At 43.8% G+C, this 26,930-nt stretch overlaps 1 protein-coding gene across 1 annotated transcript in view; it reads left to right on the top strand.

The window, feature by feature from the left end:
- COX10 (cytochrome c oxidase assembly factor heme A:farnesyltransferase COX10) overlaps nt 1-26,930 on the top strand; it is a 593,978-nt gene that overhangs the window by 182,160 nt on the left and 384,888 nt on the right. The gene's annotated exons all lie outside the window — the stretch shown is intronic.

The following is a 26,930-nucleotide window of genomic DNA, read 5'->3' as shown; positions in this document are numbered from 1 at the left end:
TTTATTTTACATATTGCTCAGCAGCACAAACTGCATGGTTTAAAGTTTGTTTTTTTTAACTCACTCTGGATCCCTGTAGCTTCTGTCGGGCATGGTGTCAGATAATTCACATTTTGACCATGGTACCAGAAGAGTGTCCTGAGCCAGAATTTCAAGTTTCTTAACAGACACCACTAGCTTCCCAGTGCCCTGCAAATTACTGGCCATGTGTATCGCATGCAGAATAGTGTGCATCTCTTCTGTAACAGAGAACAGAACCCTCAAGCAATCCGAACAGGTTCTCTCTGGACCCGAGGCCAAAGCAAGGATCCTGTGATGGGACCACAAAAGACTGCAGATATTCAATCTGGGGCTAGACTCTTTGTAATAACCAGGGAGATGAGGAGGACCGACTAGTCCTAGGGCGATAACACTTATTGTAGGCCTCACTGTCCTAATATCCTTGTGAAACCAACAGTCCATTCCAAAGATATTAGGCTTTTAAGTTTGCAAAAGGCTCCTATCCTTATCTTAAGGCTCTTTGATGCCCTAGTACCCTTAGGGCCACCAGACATCTCAACTGCTACCATGTGTTGCTATGATGCAGATTAATTTTAGTTTATCAACCAGCGCTCGACCAATTTCAGTTTCTCTCAGGGTGGGGTGAACAATTTTATCCCCGGCCAGTAGAAATTAGTAAAAAATTGACCTGTACTCTTTTGGGGGACTCTACACGATTTCTCAAAAAACAAGTAAAAGGAGTGCAAAATATCCAGATGACTGAAAAACAGTCGCAAAATTTGCCATCAGACTGACCATCCCGAAGCCTATACAATTTAATGTTCAATGTTTTCTGCTTTAAAGGAAGCCCTAAACGAATCCCAGATACTGAAATCCGATAAGCTAACATTTTTCTAGTCTAACCTTCGTGAGACATTTAACAGTATTTTTTTTACCTTCCTGCCCATCTTCTCTATTCTACTGTATTTGGTCTCGATGTTCACACCACACTACCCTGAGTTAGACTTGCTTTACAGCTGTCTCAACTTTTTCATACTACATTGTGGTCCCTACAACCTGTAGAATTTGCAAAGAAACTTGACGGTGTGGGTGTGACAGCATTACAAATCTGTGATTCATAAGTATGATGGGCCGTTTGAGCTAATACTGAATTCTTTCAAATGAGCCATACATTGATTATTTCTAGAAGGACACGATAATCCTTGCTGAATTATAGCAAATTTGGAAAACGCAAGAGTAGTGCTGGATCACACAGTAGTTGGATATTCTAGACATGTAGCAATAGGTTAGAGTTCCAAATGTGGCAAGTGTAATGAAGGGTGCTCTCCTAACCTCCCACTGGGAATCCGAGGCACCTCACCTTGCAGGATACAACCGTAATCAGACCTCTTACCTCTCACTGAGGGCAATCAGTAACAAGCCACACAGCTCCAACATTGTGAACCAGGACAGGCCTCCTCGCCCTCTACAGTGAAAGGAATAGAATTTTAATTCCCACAGTACAGTCCAGGGTAAATGCCATAGGATAACCGGAAAGAAAATCCTATGGTAGAAAGTGTAATCCCAGTCGGACTCTTGAGTTCAAGAAGTGTAATCCGGAGCAGGCCACTCACTCCCAACTCTAACAAGTAACAGACATCAGTGTAAAAAGGGCACATCTCAACTTCCATTATGCTTTCATGCAAATGGTATTCAGGGGCAGCACGTTTTCTTGTATGTCGTAAAGCAAGAATGTTCCGCCATTGGGAGATGCCACCTTATGTGCGACCACTGACAGACACTACTTAGATTTATCAGCCTTAACGTGGCATAAACCGCTCTGGAAATCTATTAATGTCCATGTGTGCCAGTCTGCAGCGGTATCTGCTCTCTCTGTGCCCAACCCATTGGAAGGAATATATAAATCTCTAGCACTTAAAAATGTCTGCGGTGCATTCATCTTTCCAATAGGCTCAAGAAACAGCACAGTGATTGGATTCAGAGCGTGTAGAAGTAGAGACATGTTATGGGAACAATAGGTAGCTCATGTATAGATTTTATCACTTTTCCTGTTTTTGTGGCATAATGAGCACAGTGTTCTGTCTGTAGTCTAAAAACCACCGTCTGTAAAATAAGAGACCTCACACAAATTAGATGTTATCTGGGGATAAATTGAGTTTGACTCCTCACATCATATTTTCCTTCATCTTCTGTACTTTGGTCTAAAAGGGCAGCCAGCAGATGCGTCTGGTAGGTCGACAGGCTCTAGTCTCTGACAATTTTTTAGTCTGTGTAAATTGCAGGTGATTTAGAGGCACCGTGATGAAAACATGCCCAGTGACCAGAATATCTCGAACAACATTCCATAGCGATGTTGTGGTTTCTAAGCTGCAGAACCTGGGTACTGCAGTGAATTGGAAAATTTACATTCTGAGGACATCACTTCCACACAAACCACGTTATACGGTGCTCACTTTAATCCCAATGGCATCTGGGTGCATAGTATGTTATGCTGCTTATTTGTATTGTGTTTTATGTCATCTTTAGGTTCCCTACAAGCTCTTAGAATGGTTAAGGCTCAGGAGAGATTAAAAGGAGGAACCAGCCTGAGAGAATTAAGTAGCAGAAGTCATTGGCAGAGTGTGTTGTGTTGTAGTGAAGGCCAGAAGGTAGTATATAGTACTTTTTCACGAAATTCACTCTGCGTGCCCCATTCTCTTTTTTGCTTTTGTAAATGTAGAAGCGCAAAAGAGAAGAAGTTACATACATGACTTGCAGTTGCTTCGCAAATCATTTACTTCATTATTGATATAAGCATAAAACCGGTGTTATGCTTTATGCTGTCCAGCTTCTTCAAGGCAGTACGTGTACATCTGTATTTCTGTGCCTTTGCATCAAGTGGCACATTTATTGAAAATATTCTAAGTGAAGCACATTATGGTGATGTTGTGTATATGCATATTCTCCATCCTATAAGCACAGCGTTTTTTCCAGCAGTTCTGGTGTGCTTTTTCCTCTCCAGTATGCTGCAAAAATAATCAAAGGAAAAAGGCTGAAGAGGGACAGGGGCTACCGACAGAGGCACGGTCCGTCCACGCTAGCACAATGAGGGACCAGATAGTGCCCCTCCACCCTCCAGGCCACAATTCCCCTCGATCTGTACATCCTCCCTTTCATCTGCCCTTCACACCCTGACATGCACCGAAATCTGGGAAAACCAGTGGGAAAGGACCTGATAATTCGAGATCTACATGGCGTGTCCCCTTTCTGGGCTCAATAACTTGGCATGGTTGGATTTGGGCACAGAGATAATATCCGGGATTGGATATTCTGTGCCTCCAGTATCCCTACAGCTAAATATGGCCAGCTATTAATAAGAGATGTATTTATTAATTCATCCAGCATGTTTAAGAACGGCTCTAAAATAGGGTATTTGAAAAATGCCTTTAATGTAAATAAAGACAGGAAAGACTTTGACATGAAATGGTAAATGTTGTTGTCATTCAATAAATATGATGCAAAGAGAGTGTCAGATTAGGAAATCACAATATGATTTGTGGAGAATATGATGTGAAGGCAAAACAAATAGCTGGATTCATGTTGACGTGTGTCTCATAAATGATGTGCAGGTCTTTTCTAAACTTTTAGCTCATGATCACTGTCTCAGACTCGTATGCCAAAAAAGTGATAGGTTGTCTCTCTTTTGGGGCCATAAGAGGTCTTTTTGAGCAGAAAGTGATCTACACTTTCTTTCATCTGCCAGTCACACTCTCCTCTGTGTATATTGTACTGTGTCCCCATGGTGCTGTCTCGGTTTTGAGATGTTCTAATCCATTTAGCCTAGGCCTATGTTTGAACCTGTACTCAAGGTAGCTTGTGATTACTTGAATCTGAGAGTTGGGTGGAAGATGTCGCTTATCCTTTGCCCTCTGTTAATTTCTGATGCCACTTTTCCCACTCGTAGTTACGTAAAAGTGATTTTAACCATACAAAGTTCACTTTGTGTTGCAAATAAAAACTATGAATTACTATCCGTTTAATGTATACAAACAATTTGTTGTAGGGGTTTGTTTCAGGAAATGTTTCAGGTGGTGCAGAGAAGGCACGTTGGGTATCAGTAAACTGAGAATTGGCTCTGTTTTACTGAAGGGCCAGTTTTTTAGGCTTATCCTTTTAGTCTTCTGCATGTTGGCGTTGGAGGTTTAAACCTGCCTTTTTTTATGAGCTATGCTTTCCCTTGGGAGTTTGTAAGATGCACATCTTTGATTCTGTTAGTGGAGGTTGAGAGCTTGATTTGCTTGAATAACGTGGTGCCCTTTAATTGTCTGTGATTTAATGTGCCTTTCGGTGGCACAAGAGTTGATAAGAAAATGGTGATAACGTTGTAGTTTCCTTGGTCTAATCTAGTTGTTACCACATCATAAACCATGGAGTAAAACCTGCTTTGGGAGAGGAAGTTCTTGACTTCATGTGATTTGTAAAACTTTTTTAAATTTGCCACTTCAGTGTCGCACGTTTTCGACACTGGGTATGTTCTCGTGTCAAGACCAGGTATTGGACCACCCAGTTTTCCTGACATTCGTAAGAAAATGTCCAGTATCTAAACATTGCAGATTTCTAGCAGGGTTGGTTCTGTCAATACAGCTCAACTCAAGAAAACATTCCCTCCTGTAGCCTTCTGAGGGAAGCAGTCTATCTCTAGTTCTGTTGTTCTATAGTTCCCTGTTGCCTTTCTCATTTCATTTGCCCAGCTGATATAGACATACACTGCACCTAGTTGAATAAAATAAAAAATAATGAATTAAGTGAGCCTGAATTACTTTCTCAGTGTCCATTTAAGCACTATTGAGATTTTGGATGCCCAGGTATTATGGAGATAATCTTGGCATGAGCTCAAATGCCATTTGTAGAGGCACATAGTACCTGTAGCTTGGCATCCACGCTGTGCATGACCAACTGTTGAAAACTTCTCAAGTATACAGTTTTCTGTTCATGCCGAAATACTGACACCTCTCACTTCTGGACCCGGTGACCCAATATCATAGATGTCTTTCATGTACATGCAGCTTATGAAAGATTCTAGCTTCTCCACTGTTCTAGGTGAATTCTGTGTATGCCTAGCATCTGACAGCCCCCAAGCGTACCGATAATATAAATGCAATCTGAATGGCTATACCCTAGGTGTCCCAGTAGACTAATTTCAGATGGACCTTCTGTTCAAGCCTAACTGCTGGGAACCTCCGGGCAGACCAGTATTGTAAGTGACAAAACTTCGGTGTGAGCCCAACCAAGGGTAGCCTCTCTTTTTTGCAGGTCATAGGCACATTCAATGTGTGTCTAGATGCGAAACCCCCGTCGACCTTCTGCCCCCAGCCAGTGGGAAAGATTCCTTCTACAATCACCCACTGCTGGGATATCTCACAAATGCTAATTTCATAGACAATTCCTATGAGCTCTTAACTGTTGAGATCTGCACCAACTCCAAAAGTGTACTAATATAAGAGGTCTCTCCTGGACATACTAAACCACTGGGATCCGAGAAGTGTACTAATATAGGCACCTTCAGATGTGCACATAGTTACTGGGATCTTAATCCGCCTCCACTCCCCTGTAACACGAATTTTAGAGGCACTTTTGGTGCATGGTCCATAGCTCAAAGCCACCAAATAAGCTTATTTCATAACTGTCTTCTTAGCAGCTGCGCAACCAATGCAACCCCATTCCCCAGAGTGTACTATTTACACCAAACAGCTGACACCATAAAGTGTACTAGCGTCAAAGGCACAAGCAGCTACTGAGAATGATCAGAGAGGGCTAAATCTTACTGTGTACGTCAACTAGTGTGTACTAATGTCATGGGATCCATCTATGTGTGCCTACCTGCTAAGAACCCAAACCCCTGCCCCGGTTGACTACTGTCAGAAGCAAATCGTGTGCATAACCATCAACTATGTGCATCCATGTAATGCCACATTTTGTGTGCACTTTACTCTAGTTACTCTTAACAGTCCCCGTGCCCCCCACCCCCAATAGTACTATTCTTAAAGTAGCCTTCTCTGCAGGCCTAATCACCGTGAGCCGCAAAATGTAATAATATCAGATGTATGCTAATCGCCTGAAGTGAACTGATATACCTAGTTAGCACGCACATCCACGGAATTCGTACATTCAGTCTCATATCATTGGTGCCTGCAGTTTCTCTCACTTGCTATGCTAGAATTGTGTATATGAACCCCTTGATTTTGAGGGTCAACCAGAATTTTGAAAGATTTTGGAAAGACTTTCCTATGCTGATAGCAATGCTACCCAATTTTTTTATGATTTGGCTACTCATTGATACTTGGAATATTTTTCTGATTTTACATGTTTTGTATACATTTGCATCGAAGTGCCAATTATTTTGAATGTTTGTAATAAAAACTTTTAACTTTACATTGATCTAGAACTCAGTTACTGAGTGGACCCCTATTATTTAGTGAACCATTTGACTCTGCTAATTGATGTTTGGGGATGTGCCTTAGTGAGCATTTAAATGTGTGGGAGAACTGTATGAGGTACATTTTCAGCATGTTCAGATTTTGTGGTGTCTGAAATTTGGAGTACAGTTTTGTTCCCACTCTTACACCATGAGGAAGGAAGTCAGACCACTTACTCAATATAAGTGGTTTGTTCACATAATGTTTCATTAAATTCTCCTGGACATAAAATGACTCAACTTGAGAAGGTGTCATATTAGTGACAAGGTCTGGGAGAATTAAGAACTGCTAAGGAGACAGGAAGAGTTGGCATGTTGAATACAACAGCATTGCTTTAAAATTAACTGGTCAGAAATCGATAGGTCTTGGCGTCTGGCCCTTTCCAAAGTCTTGACTACAGGTTTCTCACCGAACCTGGTGAGATGACCCTCTCTGACATGGGAATATTCTTAGTATTACGGGATGGAGATTTAAAGTGAGCTGCAAAGCATGGACTTCATTTTATTTTGAATAGTTCTTGGATTTATGATGATATGTTTTGGCCAGCCATGTCTAATTTTGCTCAAATCTTGAACATAACTGTGGCTCTGGATGACGGGACTCTGCCCAGCCAACTCTTGGAGAACTTGACCTCACCTGAAAGCAGTTTATGTGCACCTGCCTGGTGCCTTGCTGAACACCTATAGTTGCATACTCTATCTGTTCTAGGCAGGAAACAAGCTTGAAGCTCTTTCTCAAGCCTGTCTTCTGACGTGCATGTTCAGAATGCCTAGGCAGCCAAAGGAGTCCGTAGAAATCAACCCAGAAGCATGCATTTAAAAAAGAAAAATGAAACTTTTTTGTTTCATTTTTAAGGGCAGGCAGTGGTCCCTGGGTACCACAGCACCCATTCACAAAGGGGAAGAGGACCCCTTCCCCTTTGCGAATGGTTTACCACCTACTTCAAGTAGGTGGTAAACTGCGATTAGTTTGCGACCATTTTTTGGTTGCAAAACAATCATACATTGGTGTTAGGCTTGCTTTTAGGAAGGGACTCTCGTGGCACGCCCCTTCCTAATACCGAGTCGCACACCATATTTTACAAGTCGCAAAATATGGTTTGTGCATGGGGGAGACCAATTTTGAAGTCGCAAATGGGCCGAATTCCCGTTTGCGACTACACAAGTATGGTCGTATATCTGCCCCTCAGTGCACCTACTTCGATTTGAACCCGTGACCATGATGTCAAACTCCGATTTCTAGAATGGATATTTTAGTCAACAGAGCGACCAGACATGACTTATTTGACTGTGGTGCCCTCTTCTACATTGTGCGTTTTCCATAAAGCGTATTTGCTATCTGGCATGGTTTTAACACCAGAGTTGACTCTGGATGCCGGAAGAAGTGTCTCAGAGCCACAGTTAGGACTGTCCTAGTTCCTGTCAGGGTGTGGCGAAATCCAGGCCTCACTTGTTCCCTGTATATTCAACAACAATTGGTTCATTGGGAAAATAATTTCTTCTACCGTCTCATAAATTATGTAGACACATGGTTACACTAAAACACAAAGACAGAATCCAAACACTGACTCAGTATTTATGTACTATTTTATAAATTTTAGTCATTCCTAAATACTGGTTTTATGAATAAATCACAATCAAGGCTGTACAAAATAGTGCGAGAGGTGCAAGGAGTGACTGAAAGTGCTCAGTGCTTACGGCGCAAAAGAAGTGAAAATTGAAAGGAGGATATACAATTATATACAATAGAAAACATTTGCTGTCCCCCTCAGTCCTGATGAAGACCCGTTGTTGACTCTACATAATTGCTAATTAAGGGTCGAAACGTCGACGAATAAGTGGATTATGTGTATAGATATCATGTACCAATTGTGATTAATACTGTGTACATTCTGATAATTGTATAACACGTAAAGACCACAGGTTGTTTTCTATTGTATATAATTGTATATCCTCCTTTCAATTTTCACTTATTTTGCGCCGTAAGCACTGAGCACTTTCAGTCACTCCTTGCACCTCTCGCACTATTTTGTACAGCCTTGATTGTGATTTATTCATAAAACCAGTATTTAGGAATGACTAAAATTTATAAAATAGTACATAAATACTGAGTCAGTGTTTGGATTCTGTCTTTGTGTTTTAGTGTAACCATGTGTCTACATAATTTATGAGACGGTAGAAGAAATTATTTTCCCAATGAACCAATTGTTGTTGAATATAGATTAATTGCCCAGGTTCATAGGTATACCGGGTGTACCCCATTTTGTTGTTTAACTCACTTGTTCCCTGAGCACACCAGATCTTGAGTTATAGACTGTGCTCTTTGCCTGTTTCCACTCATGGTCAACACAGTGACTCGAAATCAGTGTCCATGCCTATTCTGATCACCGACCAACAGCAATATTGAATCACTATTGATCTCAAGTTCTGTCATGAAAAGGGAATCCGATATTATGTTGGGGACCTACTACTGACTTCCATTAAAGGCTATTTTACGATTCCAACTCCAGTTCCACCTATGACACCAGGAAAGTTAAACAACTAGAGCAACGTGAGTATTCCTGTATTAAGAGGAAGAGTGAAGTGGCATAAAGTAGAGGAGCGTATAGTAGTACAGTTGTGGGTGTAAGTAACTTAAAGAAGGTACCAAACTTAAAGTCACTTGAAAGGTATGGGGCATAAAGGGGAAGATTGCCTTAAAGGCAAAGAAAATAGGTTTGCGTTGGCAAGCATCATGCAGGTGTAAATGTGTTGTTAGTGTGATATATATATATATGCACACACACAGGTTAAAACTGAAGGTTAAGGGTTTTGTTATATAGGAAGTAACGGCGCACAGCAAATTAACGTCAGTGTGTGTGGGTCGCTATGGTGCTACCTAGGAAGAGGAGACCCATGTAACCCCTTAATGCATGTAGGGAGACCCTACAACTAAGACGTATAGCTAAATCCTGTGCACACATACATAATTTTAACAAGAAATACAAATATAATTTGAAGTAATTTGTACAAAATTCTTTGGTGATGTCGTATTTTTTTTTTGTGCCGGAAACGCAATCAGCCAACACGTGTTCTGTCGGGGAAAGATAATCCCATGACTCTGAGACACCCCCCCCCAATCCAACCCACGTAAAATGTAACTTTATTTTAGTTGTACTAGTAAGCTAAAAGATGCAGGCGTCGATAAACACTGTCCGAAAATTTGTTTTGAAAACAGAACAAATGACAAATGGAATGAGCAGCACGAGTACTGGAAATGGAGGAAGTGTCCTGAAATGTGTACCTCTATCACAGCGTGATCAGCGGACAGGCACTAATTATATTGAATCAACCTGTGCTTGGTTCATGCACCGTAAAAAGAGTAGGAAGTGACACTCACACACGCTGGCCAATTAGTAGGCAGCAAACAAGAGTGACAAGGAAACCAAATGAATGGTAAGCAATGGGCAAGCTCCAAACCCCTTCTTGTAAATAATAACCCTGCATGCAAGACCTCATGCAGGGCTCCAAGCCCTGTATTGTAAACGATACCCCTCGCAAGCGATGGTGCATGAAGCGCTTGCGCTGTCGCAGGTGAGGCCTAAAAAATTACCATTCTCATAAATACATTTTTAAAAACATGGATTGAAATAGACATGAAAGCAGTCGTGGCACTGAAGTGGACTACTTTTTTGGCAGTCGTGCACAGGGGCACCAGCAAAATGCTGTCACTCGCTGTGCTAGAAAGCTAGTGACTGAAGTTGGGGTACTGATTTGTTTCAGCTATATGTGGTAGTGAGGGAAGCAAAATGTGTGTGACACCTGCACAGACCAGTGGATGAAGAGGGCTGATCCGAAAGCCCTTTTATGTATAAATAGATGCATTTATTTTTATTAGGAATATGTTGGAAAACATGAGCGTAGTGAGATTGCCTAGGCCACACCCTAAATGTCAGGGTGGGACATCTAGTACCACCAGCCCCTGAGTTTCACCACTAGCCTCCCAATTGCTTGAAATGGATTGAGGTGGAGTAAACCCTGTGATTTGCACCTGACGGATAAAACTGAAGAGGGATGCCCATGCTGTGGAACTTTCAAAAGCACCGGCAACAGATAAAAAAATGTGAAAAATAAACTGCTCTTTCTAGAGTAGTGGAAAACTGCGAGAGAAGAAGCACTATTGGACCTAGACAAGAAAGGTAATGTTTATGAATATTGGTAAGGGCGATGGATTCGTTAGAGCTGCGTGTGTAATGTGATGAATATTACATCGCACCTGAGGAGTAAAGGCGCTATTTGCTGAGTTGGAATTTTCACCTGTTAACTGTCGCTTGTATATGCACAGACTTGCACCTCCCCGCACGGAACGGCCTTACTGTGGCTGAGCTCTGCTAAATACCATGCCTCCTTCGCGTTCCTGAAGCTTCTGTGTTGTCTACTTGAACTCCAGACTGGGCGGAAGTTAAGCGAGCCGCGCAGATGAACCTCCCGCTCCAGCGGTGCGCTCGTGAAGGGCTCGAGGACACCGTGTCCTGCGCGCGCCTCCCTCAGGTCCCTCTGTTGTGGCGCCGCAGCAGACATCCGCCTGCACGCAGCACCGGCTTTCATCTCTCTTGCGATCAAACAGCTGTCGGCAGAGAGTTGATTAAAAACCGGCGTGATCAGCACGGCCCGGCGGCACCGAGCCCTGCAAGTGGCGCAGCGAGGTGCTGCGCAAGTAACGCGGCCGCGCGCAGCGCGTCACGGCTTCCGCCCAGGGCTGCACTGATAGTGTGAACCGCAGGTCGCTTTGATTGCTGGAAGCTCCTTACATTTGTAAACCACGACTGAGGGAGACGAACCATAGTTGTACTCATTGACAAAACGCGTGGAAAACGAGCGATGCTGATGTCAGCTAGTTCACGTGAGGTCGCGTTCTTGCAATCCCCGACAACAGGACAAGTCACCCAGACTCCACACTGCTAACAGAGGCACTGAGGTGGGAGGCCCAACAAATTAACATAGAGCGCTGAGCCAGGGGTCTGGCTTGTCTCGAGCAGCCCCTGCAAGAGCTGGGCCATGGAAATGTTTAGCATTGTCATCGAGCCCACCCAAACATATGTAAAAACATATGATTAAAGCTTTTCATAATTCAAAAAAGCGTCTTCTTTTAAAATGCAGACGCAGTTTGCCCTAGTACGTTAGATTATTGCACGGCTTCAAAGAGCCATTTATCAGAAGCAATATTTTTTTTAAAATAATTTAGAAACACTCATGCCCCCCTCTGCTCATCGCCTTGATGACAATGTCATTAGTGTACAAGACTACAAGAGAGTCTGTACCTGGTCTGGAATCTTATACATGGAGCAACATTATAATATAAAATACAGGAGCGATTCTGTACAAGGAACTCATCCTGAACTCACGTTCTTCACTGTACTACTGTAAGTGAGAATAAATGCAAACTGAGGCACAGTGAAGTACAAATTTGCTTCGTATCGCACAATCTGGTTAAGTGGATAGCTGGGATTAATCCCAGGCTTTCTGGTTTGCCAGTGTTCAGATCGCCTTCACCTTCTCTCTTCATCTGGTTGTCTCGTTCTCCTGTTTCATGTCAAAAGGTTATTGCATTGTCTTTAATTCTTGGTGCATAAGAGCATGTGTGGTGGACAGAGGCATCTGAAAGCCTGGCTCTGTTAGGGCTCGAGGGTCCATGAGGACCTCGAGCTGATGCAGAGCCAGGCATTTGGCTTTATCCCTCCATGGCTCAACTACCTCTTCAGTGGCACTAAACAGTGCAAGAAACATTGTGCTGTATTAACGTACCATTGCATAGCATAACATATCATGGAAAAGAGAGAAATATTTCTTCCAGGTTGGTAATTCTGGAAAGTAGATCAGCTGAGTTGAGCTGTCAAAGCTTGTTTGCTCTCTGAGCGGAGTACTCGATCTGCTGTTCAACAACCTTTGTAAGTCTGCCTTGATAGTGACTAATTTTTTTAAATATACGTAGTGCGCTATGGTTCTTCTCAGAGCAGTATTACTCTCACCTTAAGCTGTTGACTGTTTGGTGTACCATCTCGCCTTTCAAGAAGTGCTTCCTTTGGAATGCTTTAGGGACTACTTTACATCCAAAAGTACACTCCATCATACCAGTGTTGAGCAGTATTACTCTCACCTTAAGCTGTTGACTGTTTGGTGTACCATCTCGCCTTTCAAGAAGTGCTTCCTTTGGAATGCTTTAGGGACTACTTTACATCCAAAAGTACACTCCATCATACCAGTGTTTGTTACATTTAGTTCTTTACAAAAGCAATGGTTTTGCAACATTTTCCCGAGCACTGGAAAAGCAGTGAGGAACACTTTAAAGTAGCAAACCCTACTTGTGAATGCTTCCATGTATTGACATATTCAAGCGAGACCTTTTGTCTTTGCTGATACTTGTTGTTCTTATGGAAACACACACTTGGGATTAGTGATGCATCTTTAAACTACTACATTGTTCCAGCTCTCTTGGGGACTGCAGAGAATTCCCTGTTGTTCAAAATGGGATCTGTAGATCCATTTCAAACTTGAGACTTTTTTGAGACATATTGAACATGTTATCCCTGCTAGTTTCCTTGAGAAGGCCATGGTTGCCCTGAACCAAGGTTTATTTTGGTCAGTCATACGGTCTTCTGGATCCCAATAAGATGAATATCTGTCCACCGAATCTATGCTGGTACGAGGTAGAATCTATGCTGGTACGAGGTAGAATCTATGCTGGTACGAGGTAGAATCTATGCTGGTTACACTCTTCCTCGATCTTTGGAGGACCCCAGGAGGGGGTGTTAATCTGCGGATATTATTATATCACATCTAGTAGAAGCACTTTGCATCATTGCTGACCTGGATTAGCTGGCTTTAGTGGCACAATCCTCGAGTGCATTCACTCCTTATGAGTTAGTGGGTGCAGCTAGTCAGCACTCAATCCATAGGGCTGTCTCTTTTTGGTTCTCATGTCTTCTTTCGACTCATGAAATGCATTTGGCTTGCATAACTTTTCATATCCATAAGACGATCATGTATCATCAGCAGGTACAGTACATGAAATATTAGGAGGGGCAAGCGCCAGGATAACTAGTTTCTCCACAACAAACATTGTCAGCAGGTTGCTGATTAAAGCTTGAAGCACACGTGATGGGCAACAAGACAGCCCAGTGCAGATCTTTGGAAGGCTGAGTTTTGGCCATCATCTTTTGACGCCTGTCCCTTTAAAGATACACAGGTTAAAAGCCTGGGCACCGTCACTGGCAGCACGTCATCACTTAAGTACCAGATTAAAGTTGGGGCTTCCTTTTGATTAGATTAACATTGAGTACTCTGTGGCACTATTCCTTTAATATTCCAGACATCACGGGCAATGGCTGTGACCGCTTTCATAACCTTGCAGATGAACTAAGCGATCATGTGGATATTTTGACTCCTTGTTCAAGATTTAAGTTAAAAGTATGACTGCAGGTCAGCTAATCGGAGTCTTCTGTAATGCCCACATTTTTCAATTTCGAGCAGTATTGGTGGCCAGTGAGCATGCACCTTCAGTTTAAAATGGTGTTCTTTTCCAACCGTGTTATTCATATGAAAATGTCAGTGACACTTCTATAGGTAAAAGTTAAGTTTACCTTTCGAGAATTTTGTCAGTGTCACACGTTGTGGAGAGCCGGAATCACAGCACAGTTCTCAGTGGTGGCGAGTGCAGTTTGAGATTGTGTTTTGTTGTCTTTTTGCTCAGCAGAATATGTGTGGCGTTGTAGACCGTTGAAAACTCAGATTGTTGGTGTTTCCTCCGAATTTGTTGTGGCTCTTTGGTGATTTGGTTAGTTTATGTTAGTTATTTAGTTAGGTTAGGTTGGGCTCTCAGCACCTCCTAACATAACATAATGCCAGGCCATCATCACATGGAGAGTTTGAAGTAATTAGTGCCCGCCCTAAGTTTCCGCCTCCCTTGGATACATTAAAGGGATCAAAGAAACCCAGGTTGAAGGACATGAAAGTTGTTATAATGACTCATAATATTCTGAATCTAGGCGGCTCTCATCACAGGGGGCCTTCTGAAGTTAACAGCAGACGGATGAATTATATATCACTGAGGTTCCTGAGGTGCTCGGAATGAAATGGAACAACTTTGATTGTTCTCACTGTTCGTGATAAACTAGCTAAGCCTTAGCTAGTTTGGATTTATTGTCTAAACGTATAAAAAATGTGCTATCGGGTCCTGTTGATGCTTACTTGATTTTGTACAATGAATATGAGAGAAGAAGCATCGATCTCCTTAGATCAATACTAGTGGACCTCGTCTGTATGCCCTAAACCAGTTGTGACTGTTCTCCAGCCTTCCACAGAGGTGGTCTTGTTAATCACCAACCTAAACTTCGGATTTGGCCATTATCTTTTCAAGAATCTGTGATTCTCAAAAGGGGCAGGACCGCGTTGACCGTAAGAAGTCCATGCAGCCTCAATATTTTTTTCCCTGTGCATGGCCAACCAGTACCATGTACGTCCTAGAGGTGCAACCACAGCATCTGTAGCTTCGATCATGAAATTATTTCAGATTTCCACTGCATTGAAAAGATCTGAGACATGACACGAGAGTCCGACCAGAGAAAGAATCACATGTACTAGAATTAAAGACCTGTCCCAGGTCTCATGCATCGCCTCGTGCCTTTCTCCTTTATACTGCAACTGTTTTGCCCACAAAGGGCCAATGTTTTGTTCCAGGGCCAATAAAAGGCTAGACCTTTTGCCCCATAACTAGCAGTTGGGTGCTTCCCACTGATATGACAGGCCAGTTAGCCCCCTTAGACTGTACAAATACCTTCCAAGTGCTGATTGGCCACTTCTTCCTTCCACCGGATGGTGGGGCGGACCTGGAGATTCCATAACCTTTATCCGCTTCTGCGAGCCAGTGCTCTCCTATCCTTCTCTGACTAGGACCGCATTACACAGTGCAGAATGAGAGATTGGTGGCCGCATATTACTTTGAAATCATCAATGATTGTATGTTATCCTGCAGTTTTAATTATAAAATGTTTGTGTTAACAAAATATATTTAAGGTGTTAGCATGTAACAAAATGCCTGAAACAGAATTAGATGAAAATTAATTACAAACACCCCACTCTGTGACAGACTTGTGTAAAACAGTTCCACAAGAATGACCTTGTGTGAAATTGGTTTCAGTATTCTTTGACGTATCTCCCTTTCACACATGCAGACTGTCTTGGGGGAAAATAAAAGGACTTTCAACTAGGATCTGGTCAGGCTACCTGCTACCCTGTCCAGATTATTCAGTGCCCGGGAGTAGAGCATCCTTCTCATCACGCGCCCCCTTCATTTGTATCTTAGTACCATAGACTTGCACCATACAGTTCCCTTTGGATGCCACCTAAAAGGCTTCCCATTCGACAGCTCTGCTTCTTATTGGTTCCTTATTATGCTGGCAGACCTGGTCCAGCTAATCGGCATTGCTATAGCTTTTGAGAGCCCCTTTTATCAACAGGATATTGTCTAATCTACTGTACATGTAATCAGTGCTTGACAGCTAATGAGGAGTCTGGCCCTGGTTTTCCCCCTTGACCGTCCGTCACCTACCCAGCTGGACATTGGGCATTGTTCCTCCTCGTCTCCCCGCTATTACTTCTTACTCCCCTCCCTCCTACGAATTATTGAAACATTGTTTATGTGTACTGTTCCTTACTATGCTCTTGTATCTGATGTAACTTGTAACAGAATGATCCTAAATGTAAAGCGCTCTGATACCCTCTTGGGTCAAGTTCGCGCTATATAAAACTTAATAAATAAATAAAATAAATAAATACGGCTCACTTATCATAACATGGCGAGTGTTTGTCCTCTGGCTGGTATGGGCAGAAGCCCTGCTGTTTTGTTGGCAGTACCCCAGCCTCTTCTATTGCCTTGGAATTGGTGGCTGGTAGGTGAGTGGTGGAACCTGGTCACAGGGAGGTATCCTCTGGAGTTTTCACAGTCTTGGTCCCAGAAAGCCAGCTTTCGTGTCCCACACGTGTCTCTACCATTCCTTCTGTTTTAAGTCTATAAGAGGCCTCCTGCCGTTCATCTCCTCTCTGAAGGGGCCTGAAATGGAGATAAACTGAGGACACTCCGCTGATCTTTGAATTGCCAAATGTTTGCACAAGATTTGAGAGACTCCAGACCCATCCATAATAGCCACGTTATTAGATGTCTAAAACGTATTGAAGCTCAACACCATAAAAACTGAGCTGCTTCTCACCACAGGGATGCATCCCTCTGGAAAAGGGTAGTTTGGCAGCAGAGCCTTGGTATATATTGAGACACTGGTGTATTCTTAAAGATCCAGTTCTCCAAAATTACCGATATCTATTTCTTACAGGGGAAGATCCGCAAACATGTATTTGCTCTTCAAAATTGGAATGCAACACACAGTCAAACCCACTCAGGAAAACCCCTGTAACTAATTTTTTGCTCAACCACTATAGCAAAGATCGCCTAGAAATAGCAACTGAAACTATCCACGAAACAAGTCTTTGCCAAACTTGGACAATGCAGAGTCTCCAAATGTTTTCAATTGTTCTATTGTGCTCTGCCCCATACAAAATCTTGCACGGTAAGCCCTGTAACTACAAACCATAAAGACCCAACCCTAGCCATATCAGCCACCTCAGTCTAAAAAAATGACGTGAAATCCAGAAAAAGCATGTCTTAGACTCGTCATCCTCTCAAATGAAATACCTGTTGCAGACAGACACTTCAAATTTCTCTCATTTCTATAACTACCCTACTATTATGTCCATAAATATTTACACAAAATGCATATGATTTTTTACGGTATGGGTTTACAAAAGAGTTAAACAGACACGTAAAGACTGTGCACGCCTACCAAATACTGTACATACTTATGTTTGCATTGACAGCTTAATTGTCACATGTCGGGATACAAATCAGGGGCAAGTTAATGAGGGTACTGTAACCTGAGAGAAATTTGGCAGAATTTCCAGCAACCCCAGATGATTTTTCTTTGCTCTCTAATACTGCTGCTCTCTACTGATGACGGGCTCAACCCAGAAACACGTGCCTAGGGATATACAGCAATGTCTGCACCAACTTTGGTGAAAAACTCCAGCTAATTTTGAAGTAAGTTTGAACTGTGTGCTGCATTTACCAGGATGCAAAGGGGCGAACTGTGCTGGGACTGTGAGGCAGTGTGCTTCCAACCCCCATTCAAGTTAATAAGGGACCCAGTACTTCAAAAACATTGGGGGATTATATTATGTCATAGCCACTTTCTATATATTTAGTTGACAGGGAGGTTCTGATACATCACATCTCACCTCACTATGGGTCTTCAGGGCTGATGACCTGCATGAGTCATGTATATCTGATCTTGAACACCAGGCTCATCAACACAGCCAATGCAGAAATTTTATGATGCATCTCACACCAGAAGGGAGATAGGAACTGGAGTTATATGCACATCTTTACCGAGGATCGCCCATGTCATCAAAGAGGCTCTGAAAATAGCGAAGTAGCCCAAATAGGGATTTCTGAAGCATTTTGGTGTTGGGCTTTCGCTAGGTGCATGACTTTGCCGACTATCGATCACTAGTGGAATGATGGTGATTATCTCTGATTTCTGAATCAACATTATTGAGCAGCAAATGTTGTCTCTGTTTATTAAATTAAGAGTAAAGGTGCCTGTTGATCTGATCCAGTTCTTCTAGAAGTTCACACCAGAATGCTGACTTCAGCAAATAGTTTTGAAAAATTCTGGTACATATTCACAATGCCATTTGTGTGTATGCATTTGACTTACCAAAGCAAACACAATAAGATGATGAACGGAGCGCTGACGCTTTTCAGACACTCACCTCCAGTCACTATTAGAACTGGGTTGAATCCATCATCGTTATTTTGCTCACTTCACCACCCCAGTTCAGACCCAGCCATATGCAAATCTGTCTCGACCCTTTTCCTCATGAGAACAGTGCAGCCCAAACTGCCAAGCCAGGTCATCCCTGGACTGAAAACAAACATGCTGGACTGGTTTCTGGGGAACACTCCTCATTAGCCAAGCTAACTTGAAACCAGTGGCAAAGTGAGCCAGGGACCCACGGGTGGGGACACCCTGCCAACTCAGGGTGAACAAAGCAAACACAAGGAGATGATGGACGGAGCACAGAAACTTTTCAGCCACTCACACCCAGTCACAGATCTGGGTTGAATCCATCATCCTTCTTTAGCTCACTTCGCCACCTCAGTTCATACCCAGCTATATGCAAATCAGTCTTGACCCTGTGCCTGATGGGAACAGATGACAGTGTAAACTCAGAGATTGTGATGACATGCTCTCTGAGTCTGCAGCAAACACAAAGCGATGATGGACGGAGGGATGAAACTTTTCAGACACTCACCCCCAGTCACTATTAGATTTGGGTTGAATCTATCATCATTCTTTTGCTCACTTCGCCTCCCCAGTTCAGACCCAGCCATATGCAAATCAGTCTTGACCCTGTTCCTCATGGGAACAGTGCAGCCTGAACTGCCAAGCCAGGTCTTTCCTGGACCGGAAAGAAGCATCCTGGGACCGGTTTCGGGGGTAACACCCCTCATCAGCTAGAAACAAGCATCCTGGGACCGATCTCGGGGTAACACCCCTCATCAGCCAGACTTGCTTAACTCCAGTACCTAAGTGAGCAAGGAACCCACATCTGGGCATACCAGCCAACTTAGGATGGACAAAGCAAACACAATAAGATTTGCATTTAATTTACACCTGCAAGTACCTGAATTTCTGACCTCAAGGAATTCATAAAAGGTGGCCTTGCAAGTTCAGACCTTTTTTACTTCCACATAAATTTGAACCATAAGGAGGGAGTGGGAATACCAAGATATGATTTGCCTTCAGTGCTTCTGAAAGCCCACACACGTAACTTTGTGAGTGTTGAAAAATTCCACTCTGATCTATTCCCACTCTGGAAATGGTTGAAAATGTACTTGTGTCGAGGGCAGGCGTACATCCTTCCCGTAATGGGCCGGAAAATAACACACTTATTGGGGATACGGGGAAACAGGTTCCTTGATTTCCACTGTGAAGGAAAAACTGGATTTTTTGCACAATTGCACTTGCCTTCCACTGTGTGCAATTATACAACATATCTACATACAGTTGTGCATTGTTTAAAAAACCTTTGGAAGGAGAGCAATTCACAAAACCTTACCATGGTGAAGCCTGGAAAGTTGCGTCTAGCACATAAACAATCTGAGAGAGTTTTGTAAATAATAGGACATCGTAGATTTACACCCATGTGAGCTAGTAGAGCTGCAAGTGTAGTTTATCCACCTTCATTTTTAAATGAGGCCCTATGACTTGGCCAGTATGCTTTTATTGAGTTCTTCAAAGTACCCTAGGGAGCGGGTATTTATATATGTGTATGTTGCCCCTAAACTCCAGATGGATATACAAGCAGCATGAGCGCATTACTGCTCCCCAACTCAAATTCACGCATAATATTGACCTCAACGGAAAGTCGCTGAGTCTGGATTAGTTCGTGCGTGCTGCTTGCTACCACGCACATCAACCACCCGAGCTATCTTTTCCTCTGTTTATGACCTTTCGTGGGTGTTTGAAGTCCCTTCCTTGATAGTACCCCTTTGAGCACTTAGCCTACAACAGACTGCCTTGTACTCTAACAGGATGCCTGAGATCTTTGTCGCCGGCGTGCAGTGACATTTTCATGATCTGATTTTGAAATTTATTTAGAATACAGGCTTCATGAACGAGAGGGAATGCCCGCAATTCCCCACTTGGTGGGCAACGGCCTAGTTATTCTTTGCTATGAAAAGACATAGGGTACTTGCATAGTTATTGTTTGTGTTGTTGTTAGGGGCGTGCAAAATTTGTGTAATTTGCTTTCGCGGTAATTACTTAAAATTTTGGGGAAATTAGGTGGCATGCACATTTTTAATTTAGCAGAAAAATGTTCAGCACGAAATGCGTCCCCTTGGCAATTTTTGAAATGAGGAAGCATTTCACGCTAAGAAAAGAACGTGAAAAATACAATTGCCGAATAACAGCTGCTCGTTTTTTTGGTTGTTCATGTGTTCCTCCTCTCCATCGCTATAATGTTGCTGTAAACAGCAGCATAATTATTCAACGTTGTGTAATGGCATAATTTCGGGGATTTTCTCTAACAAGCGTAACAAGAAATGTCTAAAATTACAGAAATGATATCGGAATAATGTACATTTTGCGCAGCCAAGTTGTTTTCTGAATATGAAGCACTACGCTGCCGGTAATTCCTATTTGCTTTTTTTCCACTAACTTCCTGGTCAACCTTCATTTTTGTGTAGTTCCCTCTATTCTACTTTTTATTCAATTCACAATTTTATTTTTCTAGCTCCAATTCTGAGATTGTCTTCATGTATTTAGGAATCTTAACCGTTTTGAATGACTTATGAAAACTATATTTTGTACCCGATGAAGCCGTGTAGCACCCCGCTGTGCCTTCAATAATAAGAGTGTCTCCTCATAAAAGCCACTTACATGCTTGTAAATCAGCTTAATTCTTGGGTGAGTTGTGAGATATAAAGTAAAGTAAAGTCCACATTTGTAAAGCGCACAATCACCCGTAAGGGTCTCTAGGCGCTGGGGGGGCCGTCGGGGAGATTAAGCGAGCTATTGCCCAGAGTCACATGGTGCTGGGCTAACCTGCCGCCGGAGCCGGGGATCGAACCGTGATCCCCAGATTCCAGCGTCAGTCGCCCTGGCCGCGGCGCCACACCTCTCCCCTCATATAGAGACCCCAACATCTAGTTTTAGATGTTTTCAAAATTCTAATTTCTGGAAGGCTTAAAATATGTGGTGTTTGGACCTATATGTTTGTGTAAGAGATGTTCATTCTCTATTAGCGCTCTTCTTCGCCCACAAAGAGGAGGCAAGATCAGTGAGGAGGAGACGTCTTCGTTTTGAAATTGGGCTTTGTCTTTCACTGAAGGCGGAGCAACCACAGTTGTATAGTCCAGTGCTGCTCTCCGGCTTTGTGGATGTATCGTAGACCCACAAATAAAATCTGCCACACGTGGTTCACTGTGTACACTCCTGTAGTCATGTTTTCCCTCTCCAGGCAGCACAGATCTCCGGGTGAGACAGTCATTTTCGAAATCTCTTGCCCTGTAAGTTCAGAATCTTCTCGCTCTCAACCTGGCATGATGAGGACTAGGAGCTCAGGCACTTTAGGACTGACTCCAAAAACTTCGTGATTAGCAAGTTGTAAGTTCTAAGGAAAATCTGGTATGTGAGCATAGTTTGTCACTGTCAAGTTGATGATTTTTTTGCAGTGCCCTCCAGGGATGTTAGGCTTTGTGATTAGTTGGTAGTTTTGCAGCAGGTAACCGAACCCTTTTCAAGCAGTCTACATGCTGTAACTCCAGAGGGCACATGGACAGTCAGGAAGCAGGGCTTTCTCAAAGGAATTGCTGTTGGTTGCGGTATCGTGGGAATCGCTCACCTGCGCCTGACTTATCCCCGGCACCGGTCCAGCATGAGTTTCCCCGTCAGATGCTGTGCCAGGGCCAAGGAGTTAAAAGCGATTTCCGAGATGGAATGCAGTGATAGGTGCAGACAAAAGGTGGTTGCTGCAGTTTATCGTGGATCTGCATCTGCGAATTGCTTCTGTTCAATTTTTCCGAAGGGGAGATGAAAGTCAGAGTCTGTGTTGCAAAGGAATTCAGATGAAGTGTTTGAAAGTCTGAAAAGAGGGAGGCACGCCAGTCTACTCCCTTCGAGTTGTATCTAGATGTAAAAGTACACGCGGCCTACCACTTTAAATGCAGAAAATTCAATCACTCAGCTCCTGTGTCTGGATTCCCTTGGCCTGGTGTCCCACTTGCTGAAAGCCAATCGATGATATAGTGTTTGCCTTAATGAGATCCACACTCAGCGGCGGTGATGGAGCAGTGTTGTGTTGTGCTATTTTAGCAGATCGTTCTCCTCTAGGCTCCCGCCCTTTGTTGCTCCCATCTTAGGAGTCCTACCATCCCATCGCTTTCCTAGAGTGCAGCTATCCAAGGGGCCGGCGTTACAACCTTAGTAGGCCGCTTTCTCGGAGTTCTCTTTTCTGATGATAGCTGTCGCACTTTGACCCACACTTGCTTCCTCTGATGTCGTCTCTTGGTCGGTCTTGATGACCCTTTCTTTAGCTCTCTCAGTTGTCCTCCTGGATGATGGCACAGTAACAGTAAATGTAAATGTAGTGCTTATATAGCGCACGAATCACCCCCGAAGGGGTCTCAAGGTGCTGTACACATACCGCTGTGGAACCCTTCCTGGCCTTTCCCTGTGAAGTGCCCACTCCTGGGCACCCCCAAGGTGAAGCCAGGCATCCTAGCGCTGTTGGGGCCGTTGTGGAGATTAAGCAAGCTATTGCCCAGAGTTGCAGAGTGGGACCCATGGTTAGAGTAGGCACCGAGGCGAGAATTATCAGGTCCGGGGAAATTGAGCCCAAAACCCGCCGAGGTGGGAATTGAACCCTGGTCCCGGGCCAGACCTCTGCATCAGGGTCTGCCGCTTTAACTATTGAGCCACACTTTTCACAGTGGATGTGACTGAATGATCCCAGTGGCTTTGTCTGCATCACTGCTCCATCTTGTTCTGGAATTGAACACCCTGAATGGTTCAGTTGTCTTAACTTGTGGAGCTGAGACACATTTGGTGTTTAAAGATAATCCCAATATGAGTGGGTGGGCCTTATATCATAGCTTTATATTACTGTCGATTTTTTTTGTTGATTTTTTTAAATAGAGAGTTGTACCATAACATAACGTGTATTTGTAAAACTCACATTTAACCAAGGGTAGTTTGGCGCTGAATAACAGATGTTTATTTTTACCCAACTCAATGGTACTCATTTTATCGACATTAAAAGATAAAAGGCTGAGTGAACACGCTGGGATGTGAACCTGTGACTAGGAGGTCAAACACAGGCCCCTTTATTGGACGCATTAGTCCACTGAGCCACCAGACTCAGCCATGCAACATAAAAATAAATGGATATGCACTTTTGACCACCATTATAACCTCATGTACCTGGAAAACCCTCCCATTCTATGTAGTACTCTTCACCATCATGTGAATTCAAATAAAAAGTCAAAAGTACCCTGAAATTAGCCTTGGCACTATTTTTCACACTCGCGTTCTGGTACTAGTGAAGTAGTAACATTTGCAGTTCTTACAAAGCACACTGTCTCGCAGCATTTCTACTATAGGAATGCGGATTAAGGAGTCTACAGAGCTCTCCCAAAGCACCTCTGCTCTGGTTTACAGGGCACACTGGTGTCAGGAGTCCATATGTTTGTTTCAGGTTAATGACTGACTTAAAGATTAATAATTAGTGATTAAACGTTTGTGATTCATTTCTGTTTTATCTTTTAACAAAAATTACATTTTTAGGAAGCGCTATCTAAATATCAGGTTTTCCTTATTGTATTTTGATTACAAAAAAAGACCCCTGAAGTCTCCATGCCCTAAACCTAACGCTAGCCCTTTAACTTTTAATATGCACCTGTCCCTTACTCTGTGTCCTACTTGAGCACTACTCTTATCCCGTACTACGTATCTGCAAACATCCTATTTTTTCTGCTCTGTTTTCACTTTACTGTTTCTCCACACGATTTTTTTTTTATCTGAAAAAAACGTCCCCATATTCTTTTCTTTTGACTATCAGTACATGCTGGAATATCAGTACTGAACCCCCAACTCACATTACTCCTCAAAAATCTATTTTTTTCGCAATGCTATTCAGTATGAAGAATAACACGCTTCATCAGGCGGTGGTGCTGCAATTTGTTCAACCTCCATGTTTATAGTGACAAGCCCCTACGAAGGGAAAATCAACTTTTCATCCTTCCAATGGAAGAGAAATCAGCAGCATTGGGTATAGTAATAACCACCTGGTCTATAAACTGCTCTGGCTGTTTCACTTTAGATGTGCTTTTGAATGCTATTAGCGTAAAAAGGAGCTCTTCAAATGTATCCAGGCCTTGCAGTCCCTTTATATTATATAACAGATTTAAAATAAGCTGCCAATAGAACCCACTTCTCACTTGGAAGTCTAGTTTGAAAGCCTAGTTGGTGGGTTAATGCACCTGCTGCGGAAAAGTGTATAAATATGATTTCACCTTGTTGACTTCGAATAAATTAGCCAGTTGAATTAATCAATCTGCTGCAGATATTTGTCTGTAACCTGTAATATAAGATTTCCAGTAACTATATGCTTGGTAAGGGTGCATCCTTACAGACATGTTATTTCTTAGTAACTTCAGGTATTTAATGTGCCTGCTGCTGAGGGATGTAACATTTGCAAGTTACATGTCTCCGTCGTAGTAAAGTATCTCACAATTTTGATGTGCCTACTGTTTTACCCTGTAAATCGCAGGCTCCAAACCCTGTGGTTACCAGGGTTATTTAACCTGCTGCGCAGATGGACCTCTAGGGAGTATGCGCCAGTCCCACTAAAATGGATCAAGGGCTTACCTTGTTGCAGGCAGCTGTGAGTAAATTTCAGATCACAGGTTTGAATATTTTCACCCTCCAGTGCCCTGGTGTAAACAAGTACGGCACTGTCTCCACTTTGTAGTGTAGCCGTTGCAGCCATACTTTTCTTCCGATTGGCCCATCTCTCCATTGAAACTGGTGATTGGCTGGTATGGACCAGCATTACCACTCTTTCAAGGGACAGAGGTTAGACCGCCCTCATCGCCGCCACCGATGACATCCGAGCCCTGATGGACAACGGAGAAACAGCGGCCCTCATCCTCCTAGACCTCTCCGCGGCCTTCGACACTGTCTGCCACCGCACCCTAGTGCAACGTCTCAGCAACGTCGGAATCCAGGACAAGGCGCTGGAATGGATCATCTCCTTCCTCGACGGAAGAACACAGAGAGTCCGCCTACCACCGTACAAGTCAGAGGCCACCGAAGTCATCTGCGGCGTCCCTCAAGGATCCTCACTGAGCCCCACCCTCTTCAACGTCTACATGAGCCCCCTCGCGGCCATCGCACGCCAACACAACCTCAGCATAATCTCCTACGCCGACGACACCCAGCTGATCCTCTCCCTGACCAACGACCCAGCCGCCGCCAGAGCCAACCTGCACGAAGGGATGAAAGAGGTAGCCGAGTGGATGACGACCAGCCGCCTGAAACTGAACTCAGACAAGACGGAGGTCTCATCCTGGGCTCTTCACCCTCCGCCTGGGACGACTTCTGGTGGCCTCCCGCCCTGGGCACCGCACCCAAACCGACAGACCACGCACGCAACCTGGGCTTCATCCTGGACTCCTCCCTCTCCATGACCAGGCAAGTCAACAACGTCTCCTCGGCGTGCTTCAACATCCTACGCATGCTACGGAAGATCTTCTGGTGGATCCCCACCGAGACCAGGAAGACCGTCACCCAGGCCCTCGTCACTAGCCGACTGGACTACGGCAACGCCCTCTACGCCGGTACCACCGCCAAGCTCCAGAAGAGACTCCAGCGGACGCAGAACGCCTCAGCCAGACTCATCCTCGACATCCCACGAACCAGCCACATCTCCGGACATCTGAGAGACCTACACTGGCTCCCCGTCAACAAAAGAATCACCTTCCGCCTCCTCACCCACGCACACAAAGCCCTACACGACCAAGGCCCGAGCTACCTCAACAGCCGAATCAACTTCTACGCTCCCAAACGCCACCTCCGATCAGCCAACCACGCCCTCGCCGCCGTCCCCCGCATCCGAAGAGCGACTACAGGAGGGAGGTCCTTCTCCTACCTGGCCGCCAAGACCTGGAACTCCCTCCCGACCGACCTGCGCCTGACCCAAGACCACCTCTCCTTCAGGAAGAAGCTGAAGACCTGGCTGTTCGAGCAGTAGCGGCACCCCCCCTCCCCAGCGCCTTGAGACCCTACGGGTATGTAGTGCGCTCTATAAATGTCATTGATTGAACTCTTACATCGCCCGCAGTTCTTACATAAGAATAGAACGACGTCTACATAGCGCACTTTAATTTGTCTCGCCTCTAGGCGCTGCTTTCCAGGGCTATTTATTATCCAATTCAGTGCTGCTCTTTTTATTGACCCGCAAAACATAGTAGTGGACCAGCTGGGGTGGGCACCTCTAAGCCTCATGTGAACCACACGCTTATCTCCACTTGATGCATTAGCCCACTGGGCTATCCTACCAGAACCTTTTTTTTCTCTTAGGAGAAGACGTCGCCAGATTGCACTCTTACATGTTTTAGCTGTCATTAATTATCTGGAATATTCGTGTGAGATCTTTGCTCTGTTGACACTCTCTCTTAATTATCACAAGGCATCCCCGAGGTTAATTTGAAGTTCACAGAATAAAAAAAAATGTTTTCAAAAGATACCCCTAAAAATGCGCCCGTTTGTGAGACGTTCCGAGTAAGGCCCGGGGCACAACAACAGTAGTGTTTAGCAACGCT

Source organism: Lissotriton helveticus, chromosome 7 (assembly GCF_964261635.1).
Source record: "Lissotriton helveticus chromosome 7, aLisHel1.1, whole genome shotgun sequence".
Classification (NCBI taxonomy): Eukaryota; Metazoa; Chordata; class Amphibia; order Caudata; family Salamandridae; genus Lissotriton; species Lissotriton helveticus.
This window is presented reverse-complemented; position numbering and strand designations above follow the sequence as displayed.